General features: G+C 30.2%; 1 pseudogene; it reads left to right on the top strand.

Annotated features, from left to right (window-relative positions):
* The first annotated feature begins 11,761 nt into the window (after window positions 1-11,761).
* On the top strand, window positions 11,762-15,265 carry LOC130805596 (LEAF RUST 10 DISEASE-RESISTANCE LOCUS RECEPTOR-LIKE PROTEIN KINASE-like 1.2; annotated as a pseudogene).
* The last annotated feature ends 3,622 nt before the right edge of the window (window positions 15,266-18,887 follow it).

Below are 18,887 nucleotides of genomic sequence, written 5' to 3'. Positions count from 1 at the left end.
TTATTTTTATTACAATATTCATTTACATAGTGAACTCAATGAATATTCATTTTATTCAAGAAATTAACAGGGATAGAAATAATTGGAATATTAAATAACTCATATTTGGGAGTTATTTGATCAACGGGAATAAGTTCTTTGCATATGATTTTGACCGATAAGAAGTTTTTTACCTACAGATTATACTATTGATTTTATTTTTTCAGATTTAATATTTTGTATATCATGTGCACATATATTGAATTTATTAGTATTTTTTGTTAATGTAGGGAAATTCGATTATGGCTATTCTTGGAAAATCATCAGTAGAAACTTATGCAAAAACCATTGAGTTTGACAAAATTATAATGCATAATTACATATTTGTGTTTTAATTATATACTAATATTTATTTTAATTAAAAAATCTGTGCATTGCACGGGTTTCTATACTAGTAGTGTGTTTCCCATAAATGCATGTGGTAAAACTCCTAATATGCGCCACTTGAAATTTTCCAATCTTTTTAATAGATAGTATGAAATATGATTGATAGAAAATGACGAAAAGTAAAAATAACTTGTCAAATAATTAAAATTTAGCAAATCTTGTAAATCTATGTGGCCAAACTCCCAATGACTTTCACTTGGAATTTACCAATCTTTTTAATAGATAGTAAGATATGATTAGCAAATCTCATAAATTCATGTGACAAAATCCCAATGAGTGCTACTTGAAATTTTTTAATCTTTATTTAATAGATAATATGAAGTATGATATGTCGGTAGTTGGTTACTGGTTAGTTATAACTAGATAATCCTCGTGCGATGCATGATATTTTTCATTTTATTGTTTTTGATTATTTAAAAAATTAAATTGTAAATTATTGGTTATTGATTTTTCAATGAATTAATAATTGCATATAATAGCTATAATTAGTTCATTTTAATTTAAAAAAATGCTATTTTATAAATTATGTATGATGTTAAATAATGTTATTATCTTTTACAAACTAAGCATAACAAACTATGTTAAAAATAAATTCTAATATTAATAAATTGCTTAAAACATATATTACAATATTAAATTAATTGATATATTTTAAATGATGATAACATTTATATCTAAAAAATAATTTAAATAATAATATAACTATGAAATTAAGAGATATTCTGTATGGTAGGCACGATTTATTACAAAAGACCAGTGATAGCAATTCTTAAAAAAATTTCCACAAAATAGCACTTTACTTTTGAACATTGAGCTATAGTAACATGATGAAAAAAAACGTTTTTTTATCTGTTATGTTGTGAAATTATCATTTTACCCTTGTGTTATTTCATTAAAATACATTAAACCCTTTTTCTTCTGTTCATCATCTTCTTCCTCAATCTATTATCAAGGCCATGGGAAACTTTTTATAACTAGGGACTTTGTTTATGTCTTCCCCTGTTATCTTTGTTATGTTTATTTAAAGGAATAGCATTAAATCCTGAAGGTTGGATAATTAGGTCATTGTTTTGTAAATTGATCAAAAATTAAAATCATGTTGAGTTAAGGTTTTTATGCCTCATTTTTGGCAAATTACCTATTTTAAAAAGCGAATCTATTAACATTGGTATTCCAATAGCAGCAGCTTTTGATGAAAACTATGGTCAAATCACTTGCTTCTAATTTTTGATTCTCATTGTTAAATGTAAACAACAAAATTCGTAGTGTACTTCTCCACTATTATACTGTTTTGAATGGAATGCTTGTTGCTAGTTTGCATAACTTGAATCTTGAATCTTCTATAATCTTCGAATTAGATAACATTGTGAAGCTCTTGAATCTTGATATGATTTGAGTAGTTGAGGAAGAAGAATATGAATGGAAGAGAAAGGGTTTACAGTGTTTTAATAAAATAACATAACGGTAACATCATAATTTCACAACATAACGGAAAAACAAACGTTTTTCCTTCATTGTGTTACTATAGATTAATGTTCAAAAGTAGAGTGTTATTTTGTGGAAATTTTTTCAAGAATTGCTACCATAGGTCTTTTGCAATAGTTCGTGTCTATCATGTACAATATCCCTAAAATTAAAAATAGTTTGTCTTGTATGAGACTATCTTAATGTTGAAATGAATTCATATAATTAGCGCAATTGTCTTATTGATCACTATAAGATTGTAATTGACAATTTGAGAATTTATGAATAAAAGAACATTTAAAGTAATTGTGTCTATTTAAATAAATATATAATAAAACAAGTTTAGAGTATAAACTTAAACCAAATGTCAGATGATTGCAGAAATGAAGTTGTTTACTTTATAAATGCAAATATTCGTTCTCATCTTTGTCTGACCTTCAATCTTCATTCACCATTTTATCTCTCCTCTTACCTCTAGATTACTAGATACATTAGGTAGATTATTGAAAGGTTAATTGCATTGAACAATTCCAATAGTGCATTTACGTATTTTGATTACATAAACCAACTCCAATGCATTTAGGCATTGTTGAGAAAATTAACCAATTTCAATGTATTGATTATGATAATATTTATTAAGATAATCAATATTAATCAATACTAATGAAAAATCCAATTCCATTATATAATAAGATGACATCATCATTTTATATTGAAGAGAAAATTTTAATGCACAAGGTGACATCTGATAAGTTTTGGGGGTATGATGATTATGTTTTAGTTATAGGTATAAATAGATATAATCTTTTGGCAAAAAAAGTTATTTACTGATACTGTTTGCTCTCACCCACTCAAAGACTAGCAGGATTATTTTTCTTATGTAGGACTAGGATCTAACGTGATGCTTGGATACTATTTTATAATTAACTTCACAATCAATTAAGTAACTATATGTATGCATTAAACATAAGAAATATAATAAAGTTTTCAATCAGGCTCCAAAAATATTAAGGGGTTAACTGGCAAATCAAAATAAAAATTGTGGGACTTGTAAGTGAGATCAAGGATGTTAAAATTGCGATTCAAATTGTAGAATCGTACGATTTTACTATCTAAATACACACTAACAATTTTACACAATTCAAAAAATACTTCACATAAATGTTAATTTTTTGTTTTTAAATAATTAAATTGATACTCTTGACCATAATATGACTGTGTTATGAATAACATGAGTCAGAGTTGTGAGTTAGTTTTTTAATGAAAGTTCATACTATGTTATAGCTATTTTTTAATCCACATTACTAGTTGAGGCTTGGTTTCATTTGATCTTAAATACTTATTGATTGAATGGTGTTCATAATTGATAATTTATGTGAAATGGCAAATAATATCAATATTACTTCTACAATAACTTGTAAAGAAACACGTATTGGTAATGAGTATGTGAATTTCAGAGAAGAAGAAAATAATGATATTAACACACATAACAATGAAAATTTGATCAATAACATTTCAACTATAAGGCAACTAAATTGAAAGCTTGTTATTGTTAACGACACATTTGCTCATTCAATTGCCACTGAAATAACACTTGAAGAAAACGATGCGAAACCAAGAACAATAGAGGAATGTAGTCGTAGGAATGATTGGCCAAAATGGAAAGATGCAATTCAAGCAGAGTTAAAGTCACTACAAAATGAGAATTATTTGGACAAATTACCCAAACACCAAATGGTATAAAACCAATTGATTATAAATGGGTGTTTATAAGAAAAAGAAATGAGAAAAATAAAGTGGTTAGATATAAAGCACGCGTTGTAGCACAGGGTTTTTCCCAAATACCAGGAATTAAATTGATTATGAGCAAACATATTCTCTAGTGGTAGATGCAAACACTAAAATTTTTGATAAGTTTAACGGCCTCAAATAGGTTGCAAATGCTACTTATGGATTTTATGGCTGCATATTATATAGATCACTTGATACAAACATTTATGTAAAAGTCCACAAAGGACATAAATTACAAGAAAAACACAAATCAAGAGAAATGTTTTCTATAAAGCTGAAAAGATCACGTTATGGGCTAAAACAATCTGGAAGAATGTGGTACAATTATCTTAGTGAATATCTCATGAAAGAAAGATTGAAAAATGTTCAAATAAGTCCTTCTGATTTCATTAAACGGACTCAATAAGGATTTTCTATAGTTACAGGTTATGTTGATGATTTAAATACCATTGGAACTCCCAAAGAGCTTGAACCAACTGCAAAATATTTGATGAAAGAATTTGAAATGAAAGATTTTGGAAAAACAAAACTACCTTGGATTACAAATAGAGCACTTGAAAGTTGGAATCTTTGTGAACCGGTCTAACTATACAGAAAAGGTTCTAAAAAGATTTTATATGGACAAAGGTCATCCGCTAAGCTCTCCAATGATAGTGCAATCACTAAATGTAAAAGATGATCCATTTCGACCTTATGAAGAAGACGAGGAGTTTTTCGGCTCCGAAGTACTATACTTAAGCGCAATTGGAGCCCTGATATATCCAGCTAATAACACAAGACCTGATATTGTTTTCGCTGTTAATTTATAGCAATTAACCAAAAAATAGACATTGAAATTGGATAAAACATTTCTTGCATTACCTTCGAGGAACTAAAGACCTCGAATTCTTTTATCGATCAAAGCAACATACCACTCTTGTTCGATGTGCTGATACTGGATAATTATCAGACCCATATAAGGCCAAATCACAAAATGGACATGTATTCACATATGGAGGTACTACAATATCTTAAAGATCCACAAAACTAACAATGACTATTACATCATCAAACCATACAAAATTGATTGCGCTTTATGAAACAAGTAGAGATTTCCATTTGGTTAAGGTCGGTAATTGGTCATATTCAAGAAGGATGTGGGATTTGAACGATAAAAAATTCTCCAAATATATTGTATGAAGATAATACCGCTTCTATTAAATAAGTCAGTGAATGGTTCATAAAAGGGGATATAACCAAACACCTAGCACCAAAATTTTTTTTCGCACATGACCTCCACAAGGATGCAAAAGTAGATGTTCAATCAATTGAAGATCTTGCAAATTTGTGCACAAAGCCCTTTCCATCATAGAGGTTCGGGCAACTTGTCCATGAATTGGAATATGTCATCTCCGAGATATATGTTGCAATCAGGGGGAGAATCATACTCACCACACTCTTTTTTTCTTCATTCAGGTTTTATCTCATTGGGTTTATCTTAAAAAGGTTTTTAATGAGGTTGTATTAAATAGATTTATTGTAATAATATTTTACTCTTTTCATAGTTAGAATGCATTCAAGGGTTGAAACACAATATGAAATTAATTAATTGATTTACACTAATATGAATGCATTTAACATATTGTAGGTAGAACTTGCTAATAAATATGCAAGTTAATTTTTCCTAATAAAAAATCACATCTTTGTGTAAAAACTTTCTCTATAACTTATTTACTCATTTTTTTTTTCTGTCTATTCTCTCTAAGTTTTAATAGACTCCAAATTCTTTTACATAGAATGTAAAATTGTTGGTTCGACTGACTCTAAAAAGTAAAATATTATATCATTTACTTTTCATTTCTAAATTTTTACAAATAAGTACAAATAAATCATGCACAGCACATGTACTAACCTAGTGTATTGATGAGATATTTTTAAGATAGTTAAGCTCAGATAAATGGTGAAAAATGTCAAACTTATGTTGAGGTGTGGACGAAATAAAAAATTTGGTAAAATTTATTTTCAAATAAGAAAATAAAATAAAACAAATGAAATAAAGCAAATTTCAAATATCGGACAAATTCTTAAGGATTAACCATTGGAGAATAGGACTATAATTAGTCTCCTCACAATCGTACCAAGTTGAGGGTTTGCTGGGAGTAGAGTTGTTAAAATGTGATCTGACCCGAAAATTCGAACCGAAATCGAAAGTTAACCGATCCGAAAATATATATTTTTTTGTAGGTTTATCGAATCAATATTATCCGAACCGATTTTACGCAGAAAATCGTAAAATCAAACCCGAACTGCGACCGATTTTTATAACCGACATATAACCGTTAACCGAGATTACCCGAACCTAATAGTGACCGACCCGAGCCATGCTCAAAACCGAACTTGATTCGGCTGAAACCGACTTAACCCGAACGAACTTTTACTCGAAATGCTGTAAACCTGAACCAATTTTTAACATAGAGGTATGATCTACTCATATTCAATCATCTTATCTAATAAAGTGATAGAAATTTTAATAAATTAAATTTTATACATACATGGTTTCATATAATTAGAGTAATAATCAATGGTCAATGTTTATTTAACTATTTTTAATCAAATTAGATGAAAAATAATAAAACTTTAATTTTAATTTACAGTCAAACAAGTAAAAGTAATAATCACTAACTGATTTGCATTTTAACTATTTTGCCTTAACTAAGGGGAATCTTATCATCAATTAAAAAATGTCTAACAACTTAATCGGATATTGACTCTATCTATAGTAGTTAGTAATTCGTAGCCGAATTCTATTGGAAAATAATACCCGAACCCAATCTGTACCCGGTAAAACCGAACCAATTATTAATCGATGACAGTTCGAGACCGATTGACCACTCGACACGAACTTCAACCGACACCGAACCGATGTTAACCCAATAGCTCAAATAACTGATCTTCAACCGAACCATGACTAACCGACCTGACCCGAGTTTGACCCGTCGTAACACATATTCGAAACATAACCGATCCGAAATACAACTGAATCGAATGCACCCGTCCGAAACCGACCCAACAATCCGAATAAACACCTCTAGCTGGAAGTTGGATATTAATCTCAATGAATAATTTTAAAAAAGGATTCAAACCAAGTTTTGAATATGTCAAATTTTCTTTCCTTTGTGGTTTCCTAGAAGTACCGTATTTGCTACGATAGTACTCTCTCCCTTCTGTAATCCTCTCCGCATAAAGGTTATTGATAGAGCTGTTCAAAACAAACCCGACCCGAAAATTCGACCCGGAATCGAAAATTATTCGACCCGAAAAAAAGTAAATTTTTTAGGTTTACCGAACCGGAATTACCCGAATCGATACTTCACTCGAATCGTTTGATAACCGAAAAGGGCAAAATCGAACTCGAACTGCAACCGAATTTTATAACTGATATATAAACCTTAACCGATGTTACCTGAACTGAACAGTGATCGACCCGAGTCAAATCCGACCCGAATTGTGCACGTAACCGAATGCAACCTGACAAAAACCGATTAAGATCGAACTATTTTTAACCCGAACTGATACAAACTCGAATCGATTATTAATCGAACTGTTTTTAACCCGAACTGATACCAACCCGAACCGATTGTTAATCGAACTGTTATAAATCCGAATCAATTTTTCACCTAATTTTAGCAAGTTAGGTCCAATTTTAATTTTCTAATTATGATTATTTGAATATTTGAAAACTAATTTCTAATATTGAAAGATTGTAAACAAGATTATATATAAATATTTTGGGAAATCAATTATAAACCAATAAGATTCCACCAATTCTTCAAGCTTTAAGCCCCAAAAATTTACATTCATCACTTATATCCGCCAAATATAAATATACAAATATTAAGTTTTTAACCCCAAAAATTTACATCCATCACTTATATATCCACCAAATTAACATATACTAATATCAAGTTTTTTACCCCAAAAATTTACATCCATCACTTATACATCCACCTAATGTAAATATACAAATATCAAGTTTTTAACCCCAAAAATTAACATTCAATCAGCAACTATATATAGTTATATATCCACTATAAAAGTATCATCCATCAAATGTACGTGAGTATGTCCACCATTAAATACTTTCTCCAAAACAATGAGCAGATCACAACTCTCCTTGATCTATCATCAACAAATTCTCTTCTTCGTGATACTGTGAAAATTTTGTCCGATAGAAGCAAAAACGTTTACGTTAGAATATTCAGATCCAATATATGATTGTGAATTGTAGAACTAACGTCAACCATAGTGGTATGACCAATAGCAAAGAAAATGATGCTAATGAAAAAAGATTTTGGTCCATTTGATAAAGCTAACTAAAAACACCAAAGCAGGGGTTCAACATATGAACAACTTACAAAAACTTGACAGTTGCAACCATTTCAACATAGGAACAACATATGAACATATGAACAACTTACAGGGGTCCATTTGATAAAGCTAACTATGAATATCAGCCTTTTTCTATACAAAAACTTACAATTTCAACCCAAACAAGAAAACAGATGCAAAAGTACAGCGACATTTGGAGATTTACAATTGAATAGTTGCTGAAGAATCGAATTGACAGTTGAACAGTTCAACCCAAACTTACAATTTCATGTAATCTATGATAAACACTGATGATAAAATCTATGATAAACTAGCACTCTAGTAAGAACTCAAAAGACACTGATGTGGTAAGAGCAAATAAACACATGTTCATCCCTAAAAAATCTATGATAAAATAAAATTTAGCCCATTACAAAATTAGAACTCAAATGCAAATCAAAGTTAGATCAAAAGGAAGAAAGAGTTTTACAGTAGAACTTGGAGCCTAATTTCAATTACCAGCTCATTTTGAAAGATAAAGAATGCCAAATTGCTACTAACAGATACAATTGCTACGGTACAGAGAAAAAGAAAAAAACAAGAAAAAGAAAAAGAAAAAAAAAAGAAAAAGAAAAAATACAATTGCTACGGTAAAGAGTTTTACAGGCTGTCGGAGATGAACGTGTTCTACCGGCCGGATTGGAGGAGAACAGATGGGATTGTAAGAGGGCCGCCGGTTTCAGTGAGAGGATGAAGAAGAGAGAGTTGAGTTAGGGTTTATTAGAGCGGGATTTGGGAAATGTCGCTGTTACAGGATGAAGAAAGGAACCAAAATCCTTTTTTATCAAATGACGGTGACGTGGCAAGTTGTTGACTGCTGATCTGATATTAGCATTATAATCCAACGGTTAAAACATCTTATCCGTGTGCTATCCAAATAACCAATAACATTTTGTGCAAGTAATGTATCAATTGAGTAATATATTCATCAAATTGGACAATTAGTTATCTAAAATAATTTATTTGAGTAATATAAATATTTTATATCAAATATTAAATATTTTTATTATTGAATTTGGTAAAATTGCATAATTTAGGCTATTTAATTCAAAGTAACAAAAAAGGTGGAGTACTAGTTTCATTTACTATAAGTCTTTAATAGATCAAATTACGATAAGTGAATTACGATTGATTATTAATAGCCTATAAATTACTTTAGAGTATTCAATATCAGTAATAACTAATAAGTAATAGCATTGGGTTAACTGTCAATGATAATCTGTAACTGTAACTATAACTCTATAAGATAGTTTGTATTAGTTTCATTCACTCCAATAGGTCTAGTTCCAAACATTATTAAGTTTTAAATTAAATACGATCAATTATTGGTGTAATAGATTTATTATTTTAAAGTATTCAAGGTCACTAATAAGTATAAATACATAATATCATATAAAATGGTTATGATTACTTGGTTAATCTAATTCACTTTATTATATATAATAAGTTTCAATTATCAAACTTAGAAATACAATCGATTATTAGTGTAATAGAGTAATGTATATTCTAATAGCCTATGAGATAGTTTAGATTATTCTCATTCATTCAAACAAATCGAGTTTCCATTATCGAGTTTTAATATTTAATCAATTATCAAAAGTAGCAACGTGATGCATTATTAAATAATAGTCTCATACATATATATATATATATATATATATATATATATATATATATATATATATATATATATATATATATATATATATATATATATATATATATATGTATATATATATATATATATATATATATATATATATATATATATATATATATATATATACATATATATATATATACATATATATATATATATATATATATATACATATATATATATATATATACATATATATATATATATACATATATATATATATACATATATATATATATATATATATATATATATATATATATATATATATATATATATATATATATATATACATATATATATATATACATATATATACATATATATATATATATACATATATATATATATACATATATATATATATATATATACATATATATATATATATATATATATATATATATATATATATATATATATATATATATATATATATATATATATATATACATATATATATATATATATATATACATATATATATATATATATATATATATATGTATATATATATATATATATGTATATATATATATATATATGTATATATATATATATATATATATATATATATATATATATATATATATATATATATATATATATATATATATATATATATATATATATATATATATATATATATATATATATATATATATATATATATATATATATATATATATATATATATATATATATATATATATATATATATATATATATATATATAAACTAATTGAAATAAATTGATCTGCCATAAAATGAGCATACATCAATTAAAAACCCGACTATTAACTTATTTCGATATTGACCCGATCGATAGTTGTCCGTAACCGATAACTACTGGAAAAATAAAGCTCGAACCCGATTTGTGCCCGAAAAAACCGAACTAATGTAAGACCGATGACAACCCGAGCTCGATTGGCACGCGACTCGAATTTCAACCGATAACAAACCGGTTTGAACCCGATAATGCGAACAACCGTTGTTAAACCGACCCGTAACCAACCGATCTGACCCGAGTATGACCCGTTGTTCTATACAACCGAAAATTTACCGATTCGAAAACCAATCGAGCCAAATTACAACCGTCTGAAACCGAGTCGATGACCCGAATGAACACCTCTAGTTATTGATGATATTTAGTATTTAAGGTTATTTTATTTATTGCGGTTAATGTGTAAGTTAAAATATAGTCAAGTAAAATCTTGTTTGAATTGTCTAATCGCATATTTTCATAATATTAATTTTTTATAATTTTTAGATTTGTATATATTCATATATAAATTATCAAAATAACACATTAAATTGCATTAAAATTCAAATGTAGCAAATATAGTAAAACGGAGAAAGTATAACACAATCAACACTATTTCTTTATTTTTAATGACTATAAGCGACTTTCACCTTGGGTGGATTCCAGGAACATGGAGGTATACAACTTTACACTTCTTATTATATCTTCATTACTACTGATAACAAAAATGTTGTTTCAGATAACAAAAATTATTAGCAACTTTATATATATAAGAAGTTCATATATTTTAGCGAACTATTTTAATGCAATCTCATAATTCAAAATTAAAATAAATATTTCACAAATTCTTGTGAGAGGCGGTCTTTTTGAAAGACTATCTCTAATCGAACCTACCCATAAAGAAAAATACAATTTAAAAGTAGATATTAAATTATAATTAGTTGGACTTAAGAGACGTCTCTGAAAAAGTTGATGGTCTCTTAGGCCATCAAAATTTACGTGCTAATATAGGGTGAAAATATGACTTAAATAAATTAAGTAAGAGGACTAGTTCTCCTGGTAAAGTTCCATCTTTTTCTTAAATAGTTAAAAGGAACTTTCAAAACCATGCCAAATAATCTCTTGACCTTTTCCCAACATTTTCAACATCCAAAATACTTCTCAAACAGACTTTTACTTAGTATACGTAGCATGCTACTCGACGCACAAATATTTTTTAAAAAAACTTATTATTATAACCAAGGTGAAAAATGGCATTTTGTATCTGTTTATTACACTTTCTCTTCATAGCCTTAGCCATCATCTTCTCAGATGTTACACCATCTACAGCTGAAAATGAAAATTACACAGCGTGTACAACTCTATACTCCTGTGCGAAAGTCCAAAACGCAGGGTACCCTTTTTGGGGAGGTAAACGGCCTCAATTCTGTGGTATGTCAGACTTCAAACTCAATTGTAACCCCAATAAGGATCCCAATTACCCGACAATGTTCATATTTCAACACGGAAATGTTGAATTAAATGTTGTTTACATCAACAATTCTTCCCGCATTATCAAGTTTTCTCAAGATAAGCTGTTCAAAACTTGTTATCTGCAAGATACAAGTAATATAACTTCTATTAATACTCTGAAACCAAAAAAAGTTAATAAGTATATAAGATTATCTTATGGTTGTAATACAAATTGCAGTTACTCTAAGTTTGGGTGTTCAAACTATCATGGTTTAATGAGTGATGCTTATTACTTGGGAGAAGACATGATGATGATGATGAGTAAGAATAAGCCGTGTTATTGCAAGAATACCGTAACTTTTTTGGTGGATGAGAAAACAGTGGATGAGCTTAGGAATATAAGTATAAAGAATGGGTCAGTTTTGAGTTTGTTAACAAAGTGGCCGCTTGAGATGGAATACTTACCGGATTTTACAGATTGTTTGAAGTGTGAGAAGTCGGGGGGCAGATGTGGGTCGTCTGATGATGAAGCTTCGGATCAATTTGTGTGTTATTGCCCGGACGGACCTCGTGTACTGGAGTGTCGCAAACCAGGTCAGTTACTCTTTTTTCATTAATTAAATGTGTTACAATACATTGGTATTATGTGGGAAATACACTTGAAAGGATACAAATTCAGAAACATGAAATTACAAGTTTATAAAATTACAAGAAACTTATAACAAATAAACTTACAACTTGTAAGTACAAATAGACGTGGTAGTTGAGCGAGGCAGGATGGATGGATACAGGATGAGTCGAATGCAAGTCATCAAATGTTTTTGTGGGTGCCGGTCGGGTCACAGGTCACGGATCATGTGGGTTCTTGGATGGGTCACGGGTCAAATATTTCTAAAGTGGGTTGTTTGTGGGTCATTCATTGTAATTGTTATTTTTCCCAGTTAATTGATGTTATAACAGTATAATCCAATTTAATAACCTCTTTCATAACTATAACATGTTAAAATATTGCTATTTTATCAATATGATTCAATTTATTAAACAAGCAACAAAATTTCAGAAAAATTAAGAAAGATGCAATAACTAGGGCCGGCCTTGAGTGCAGGCCCAAGGGACAACCACCCAGAACACAAAATTTTTATAAATTCTTACTTGAGACCGTCTTTACAAAAGACGTCTTAAATTTGGGTCAATTTTTAAATTTAGAAAAAACTAACTAAACTTTCTAAACAATGTTAAAAAAATAAATTTTTATTTTTAGTTTTCTTTTTTCTCTTTCCTAACAAAACTACTTATCTTTCTCTCTCAAATTCCATTTGTGGTTTTCAATTATGTTCTTGTATTTGCTTTAGTGATTTAGAGGTTTTAATTTTCATTTTATCTTTTTTCCTTAATGTCTTAACTTCTATAATTATTATTCTATTTTGGTTAATGTATTTATTTCTAGTAAGTTTTATTTTGAGCTAATATTGATCTCCTTATTTTCTATCAGTTAAAGTATCTCCCAATTCCAACCACATTGTTTATGTGCTTTCATAATTTCAATTTTAATAAGCTTATACTTCTTTAAATCAGTCTGATTAAATTTTCAGAAGCTAAGTTATTAAATGATATAGGAATTTCATTATCTTGTAAAGATATGGTTGAATAGCTCTCAATCTAACCTAAAAACGTGCTAAAAGTCTACATGTTCAATAATCATGGACACAGGACACCATTGTTTTTATCAACCACAAAACACAAATGCAATGCTAATACAATAGGATTAGGTAATTGAAGTTTTCCTCACTTTACTAAATCTTTTTTGTTGGTTTTTCTACATGTATTTAAGTTAAACATTTCAAAATCTCTAACATGTAAGCTTCACCAATCATCAGGATTTACAAGAGTTATACTTGTTCTTATTACAACATTAGGCATTTCGCACCGTAAGAAGCTAAAAGCTACACGATGGAGTGCTTCTCTTCATAATATTGCATCAGAATTCAAAAACTGCAGCATAAAATTCAGTGTGCCACTCTTCTCCTACCATGAACTGAAAGAAGCTACTAACAAATTTGATCGATCTAACGAACTTGGAAGTGGTGGTTTCGGAATAGAAGGTAAGCTTAAATTACACACCTGTCTGATTTCAAATTCATATAATATACTTTTAATGGGATATATTTAGTGACATTCACTACTTTAAATTTCTAATGGTATGTATATTGGATTTAGTGATATTTATTAGACCTTTTAGCAACATAATGAAAAATTTTATACTAAAACTTTACGCGACATAGGATCTAGTGACATTTAATGTCACTATATAGTAACAATTACATATGTAACTAAAGGTCAAATACAATGTTACTAAATCACCAGAAATTAGTATTATTAACCAAACGAACAAAAAGTATAAATCAGTGACATTTTTTTTAATGTCACTAAATTCTATATTGCTATAAGTTAATCTTTTTTAGTGATAATGCATCTTCATCTGCGTAACTGCTACAACATTTCTTGATAGGAAAACTAAAAGATGGAAGAGAAGTAGCTGTAAAACGACTATATGAGAGAAACCAGAGAAGAGAAGAACAATTCATGAATGAAGTTCGAATACTCACTAATTTAAGACATCAAAATCTTGTCTCTCTGGATGCACATCCCCTAACAGTAAGGAACTTCCCCTCGTGTACGAATACTTGAAAAATGGCACCGTAGCAGATCACCTATATGGAGAAAGAGCAAAGTCAGGGTCACTTTCATGGTCTGTTCGCATGAAAATCGCAACAGAAACAGCCATTGCACTTTCTTACCTTCATGCTGCAGATATCATACACCGCGATGTGAAAATTAATAACATCCTCCTTGACACTAATTTCAGTGTGAAAGTAAGTGATTTTGGGCTTTCTAGACTATTTCCCACTGATGTAACGCATGTCTCGACTGCTCCACAAGGGACTCCAGGGTAATTAGATCCTCAATATCATCAGTGTTATCAATTGACGGACAAGAGTGATGTTTATAGCTTTGGAGTAGTCCTCATCGAGCTCATATCTTCTTTGCCAGCCATCGACATGGAACGAGATAAAGATGAGATTAACTTGTCCATTTATGCAATCAACAGGATACAAAGGTCTGCCTTCTCCGAGTTGGTAGACCCACAACTTGGGTTCGAATCAGATTTATTGTTAAGAAAAATGATAATATCAGTGGCAGAGCTCGCATTCCAGTGCCTGCAACATGTTAAGGAACTTAGGCCGTCAATGGATGAGATTCTGGAAGCATTAAAGAGGATTGATAGAAATGATTCCGAATAAGGCATTCCTATAAATGTTAAGGTGAAGAAGGATAAAATATGGTTTAATGCACAATTAGATCATGTTGAAAATGACCATGTGCAGTTGTTAAGCATAATTACATCTTCACCCGTTTCTGTCATGGATAAATGGGTTAGTAAATCTATTACACCTAGCACTAGTAAATAAGGTGACGTTTTTTTTTTCAAAAAAAATGTATAGAGGATAAGATTATATGATCAGTCTTTATCTTACTTTTAAAATTGACTATCAGATTTTGATGTAATATCGTAAAAAATAGGTTTACTCATAAGATTAAGCATTGAATGATAAAGTCCAAGATTCACGGAATAATTCATTTCAAATTATAAGCTTAGGGTTTTTTTGAACCGAAATGTTATATTTTTTGGATTTGTATCTTCTTCAAATTTAAGCGAGATCTTAGTAAATATGAGAAAGTGTTTAAAAGTTTTTTTTTATTTATATCTTCAAATTTACGCAAAATCTAAGTAAATATTAGAAAGTGTTTAAAAGTTTCAGAACGGTGTCTTATATTGTTTATAATTAATAATAATATAAGAACGAAAATTTATGCGGTATCTATGGCTTTCAAGTGTGTCATGAGGCTTCTAAACTCTCCATTTGTTCTTGTCGATGATAGTATTCTTTTTACAAAAGCTTCTATGCAAATCTTCAAAAAAAAAAAAAAAAAAAAGCTTGTATCATTGTATGCAAGAATACTCGGAGGTAGCTAATATTATTAGCTTATATGAAAAATCATCGGGTCAAAGAGTTGATTATAACAAACAAAAGTTTCCTTTATTAAAGGGGTTCCTAACGACATAAAGCAAAAAATGATCAATATCTTAGGGCTAACAGAAGTGGCGAGACGCAAGGTATCTTGGGATGCCCACCTTGATTGGCGTGTCAAAGAAATCCATATTCAGTTGTCCTAAGGAACGAATTTGAAAGAAAATACAAGGGTGGAAAGAAAAAATGCTCTCAAGGGCTATTCCTACTTAATTGATGAGTATTTTCTGCATTTTCGATGGCCTACTTGAAGAAATTCATTCTCTAATGGCAAAATTTTGGTAGGGTTGGAATAGTGAAGCGAGGAAAATTCACCGGCACCACAGGGAAAATTTGTGCTTACCAAAAGGCTATGGCAGTATAGCATTTCGAGATTTAAAAATCTTTAATGAGGCACTTTTGGCGAAGTAGGGTTGGAGACTCATGGAAGGCACAGTCAAGTTCATGAAACTTTCAAGGCTCGATACTATAAGCATGCCGATTTTCTTCAAGCTTGAAGGGGGTACGATATGAGTTTCACTTAGAAGAGCATTCGGGGTGCAAAATCTTTACTGATAGAGGGGCTTGATTGGCGCATTGGTAAAAGGTCTACAGTTCTAGCTCTACACGACAAGTGTGTTCTAAAGGAGGGTTGTTTTATGTTCCGACCCTGACCACTTTACTCGTATTTTTTTCCATGGTCATGTTTTCCCCATATACACTCTTATATATAAGAAAGAATTCTCTTGTTGGGTCTCAAATGGAATGAACAATCCAAGTCATGAATCCACTCATCTTCATCCTTGTACCCATGTGTGGCTACTAAGACACCACCATCATCACTATCATTAACAGCATCGGTATTGCTAATTTCATCTCTAGACCCCTCGTCACTCGAATTTTTTTTTGCACTTCCAACAATCTTTTTTGATGTCGCCTTTAAGCTCATAATAGTTGCAAGTCTTATTTTTGTTAGGCCCCTAGACATTGACATTCCTTTTTCCCTTATTTCCACTCCCACTTGTGGAACCGTTCTCAAATGACCTTCCCTCACAAAAAAATCATCTCTCGAGCCACTGGGTACTTTGTATGACAATTATGAATCAATCAAATCCCTTTGAGTTAAGGATTTTTCACATCATCACTACTCAAGTTGTCTCTAACATAGAGTATAGTCTATCTAAAATTCTTGTAAGATAGAGGTAATGAACAAAGTAAATAAATAGTCAAGTCTTCATCATTAAGCTTTACCTCAATGTTTTTCACGTCCATGACGATTGAGTAAAACTCATCAAAGTGAAGTTTCAATTGTTTTACTATCCTCCAAGGGTAAATCGTAAAGTCTACTCTTCAAGAGTAATCTTTTATTGACTCTGGACCATAAGAATGACTCCAATTTCTCCCATACCCCCTTTTTTGTAGTCTTCTTTAACAACTTCTCTTGGAATTTGATTGGAAAGGCATAATTGAAATGCTAACAGTGCCTTTGTTTCAATCTCTTCCCATATCTTCACATCTCGTTACGGTCATGCCCTCGGGCAGTTTCTCCACACCCTTAATAGCCTTTTTTTGCATACCAAGTTGAATCAAAATGGCTTTCATGTTGACTTTCCATAAGCCAAAGTTAACTTTACTATCAAACTTCTCAATGTCAAGTTTCATTGTAGACATATGTTCCACCACAAATGACTTCTTAAATACCGTAACAACAACTTGGCTCTAATACCACTTGAAATAAGATAGATTAGAGTCTAAAAAAATAATTCTCAAATTCTAATATCACCAAGATCAAAGGTATGAAGTACCTTGATGACAATTTTACTTTGTCAAATAGTTGTTACACGTTTGTTTTCACGTTTTCTATTACACAATTTTAACCCGTAACATTTTAATTTCTTATGATAAAAATGCTTAAAAGGCATATTATGAAAATATGCATTTTGATGAATCAAATAAGATCTTATTTGACTATGTTTTACATTAAACACATATATATGACAAATAAAATAAATTAATGAACAAGAGTTGCTACGGTAACCGTAGTAGCTATTAGAGGTCAAAGATAGTACTTCCCTTATTCCAAAACTTACAACATTAGAAATATTGTAAAAATCATTAATCATCCTTAATTTATGATTAGTTTTTAATCTATAAGTTAAATCATAGTCAAGTGAAATCGTCTCAATGCAAAATTCATCATCATCAACATCATCATCATCATCATACCCAGTGTATCCCACTCATAGAAAACTATGATCAGGGTCTGGGGACGGAAGGACGACGGCAGCTGATACATAGAGGAGAGTGCAGTCAAAGAGTCTCTCGGCTCGAGAAAGGTCTTCAAAGAGAGAGAAACCTGCAACTTACAAATAGAATAAATAGAATACATACAAATAACTAATAATAAAGATAAAAGTAAAGAAGAAGGTAAAGAGCGATAATTAAGGCAATGAACAATAACAAACAAAGGGTAAAAGGGACGGATTTAGTAATCTAGGACATGGATAAGGTGCCTCCAACTGTCCCTATCCCTTATCAGGTCCTTGGAGAGGTGAGGTTCATGCATGTCACTTTTAATCTGTTCCTCCCACGTTCTCCTAGGTCTTCCTTGACTTCTCTTGCCCTCTATTATGATGCATTCGATCCTTCTTATTGGGGCATCATGTGTCTTTCTATGCACATGCATCTTTGCGGAGATAGGTGCAACCCCTAACTTCTCCCTGAATTCCTAGTTTCTTATCCTATCCATCATAGTATTACCACACATCCACCTCAGCATATGCATCTCTGTTACTTTCATCCTCTGTTCGAAAACCTTCTTTACGGGCCAACATTTTGTCCCATATAACAATGT

This window comes from Amaranthus tricolor, chromosome 2 (genome assembly GCF_026212465.1).
Source record: "Amaranthus tricolor cultivar Red isolate AtriRed21 chromosome 2, ASM2621246v1, whole genome shotgun sequence".
Lineage (NCBI taxonomy): Eukaryota > Viridiplantae > Streptophyta > Magnoliopsida > Caryophyllales > Amaranthaceae > Amaranthus > Amaranthus tricolor.
This window is presented reverse-complemented; position numbering and strand designations above follow the sequence as displayed.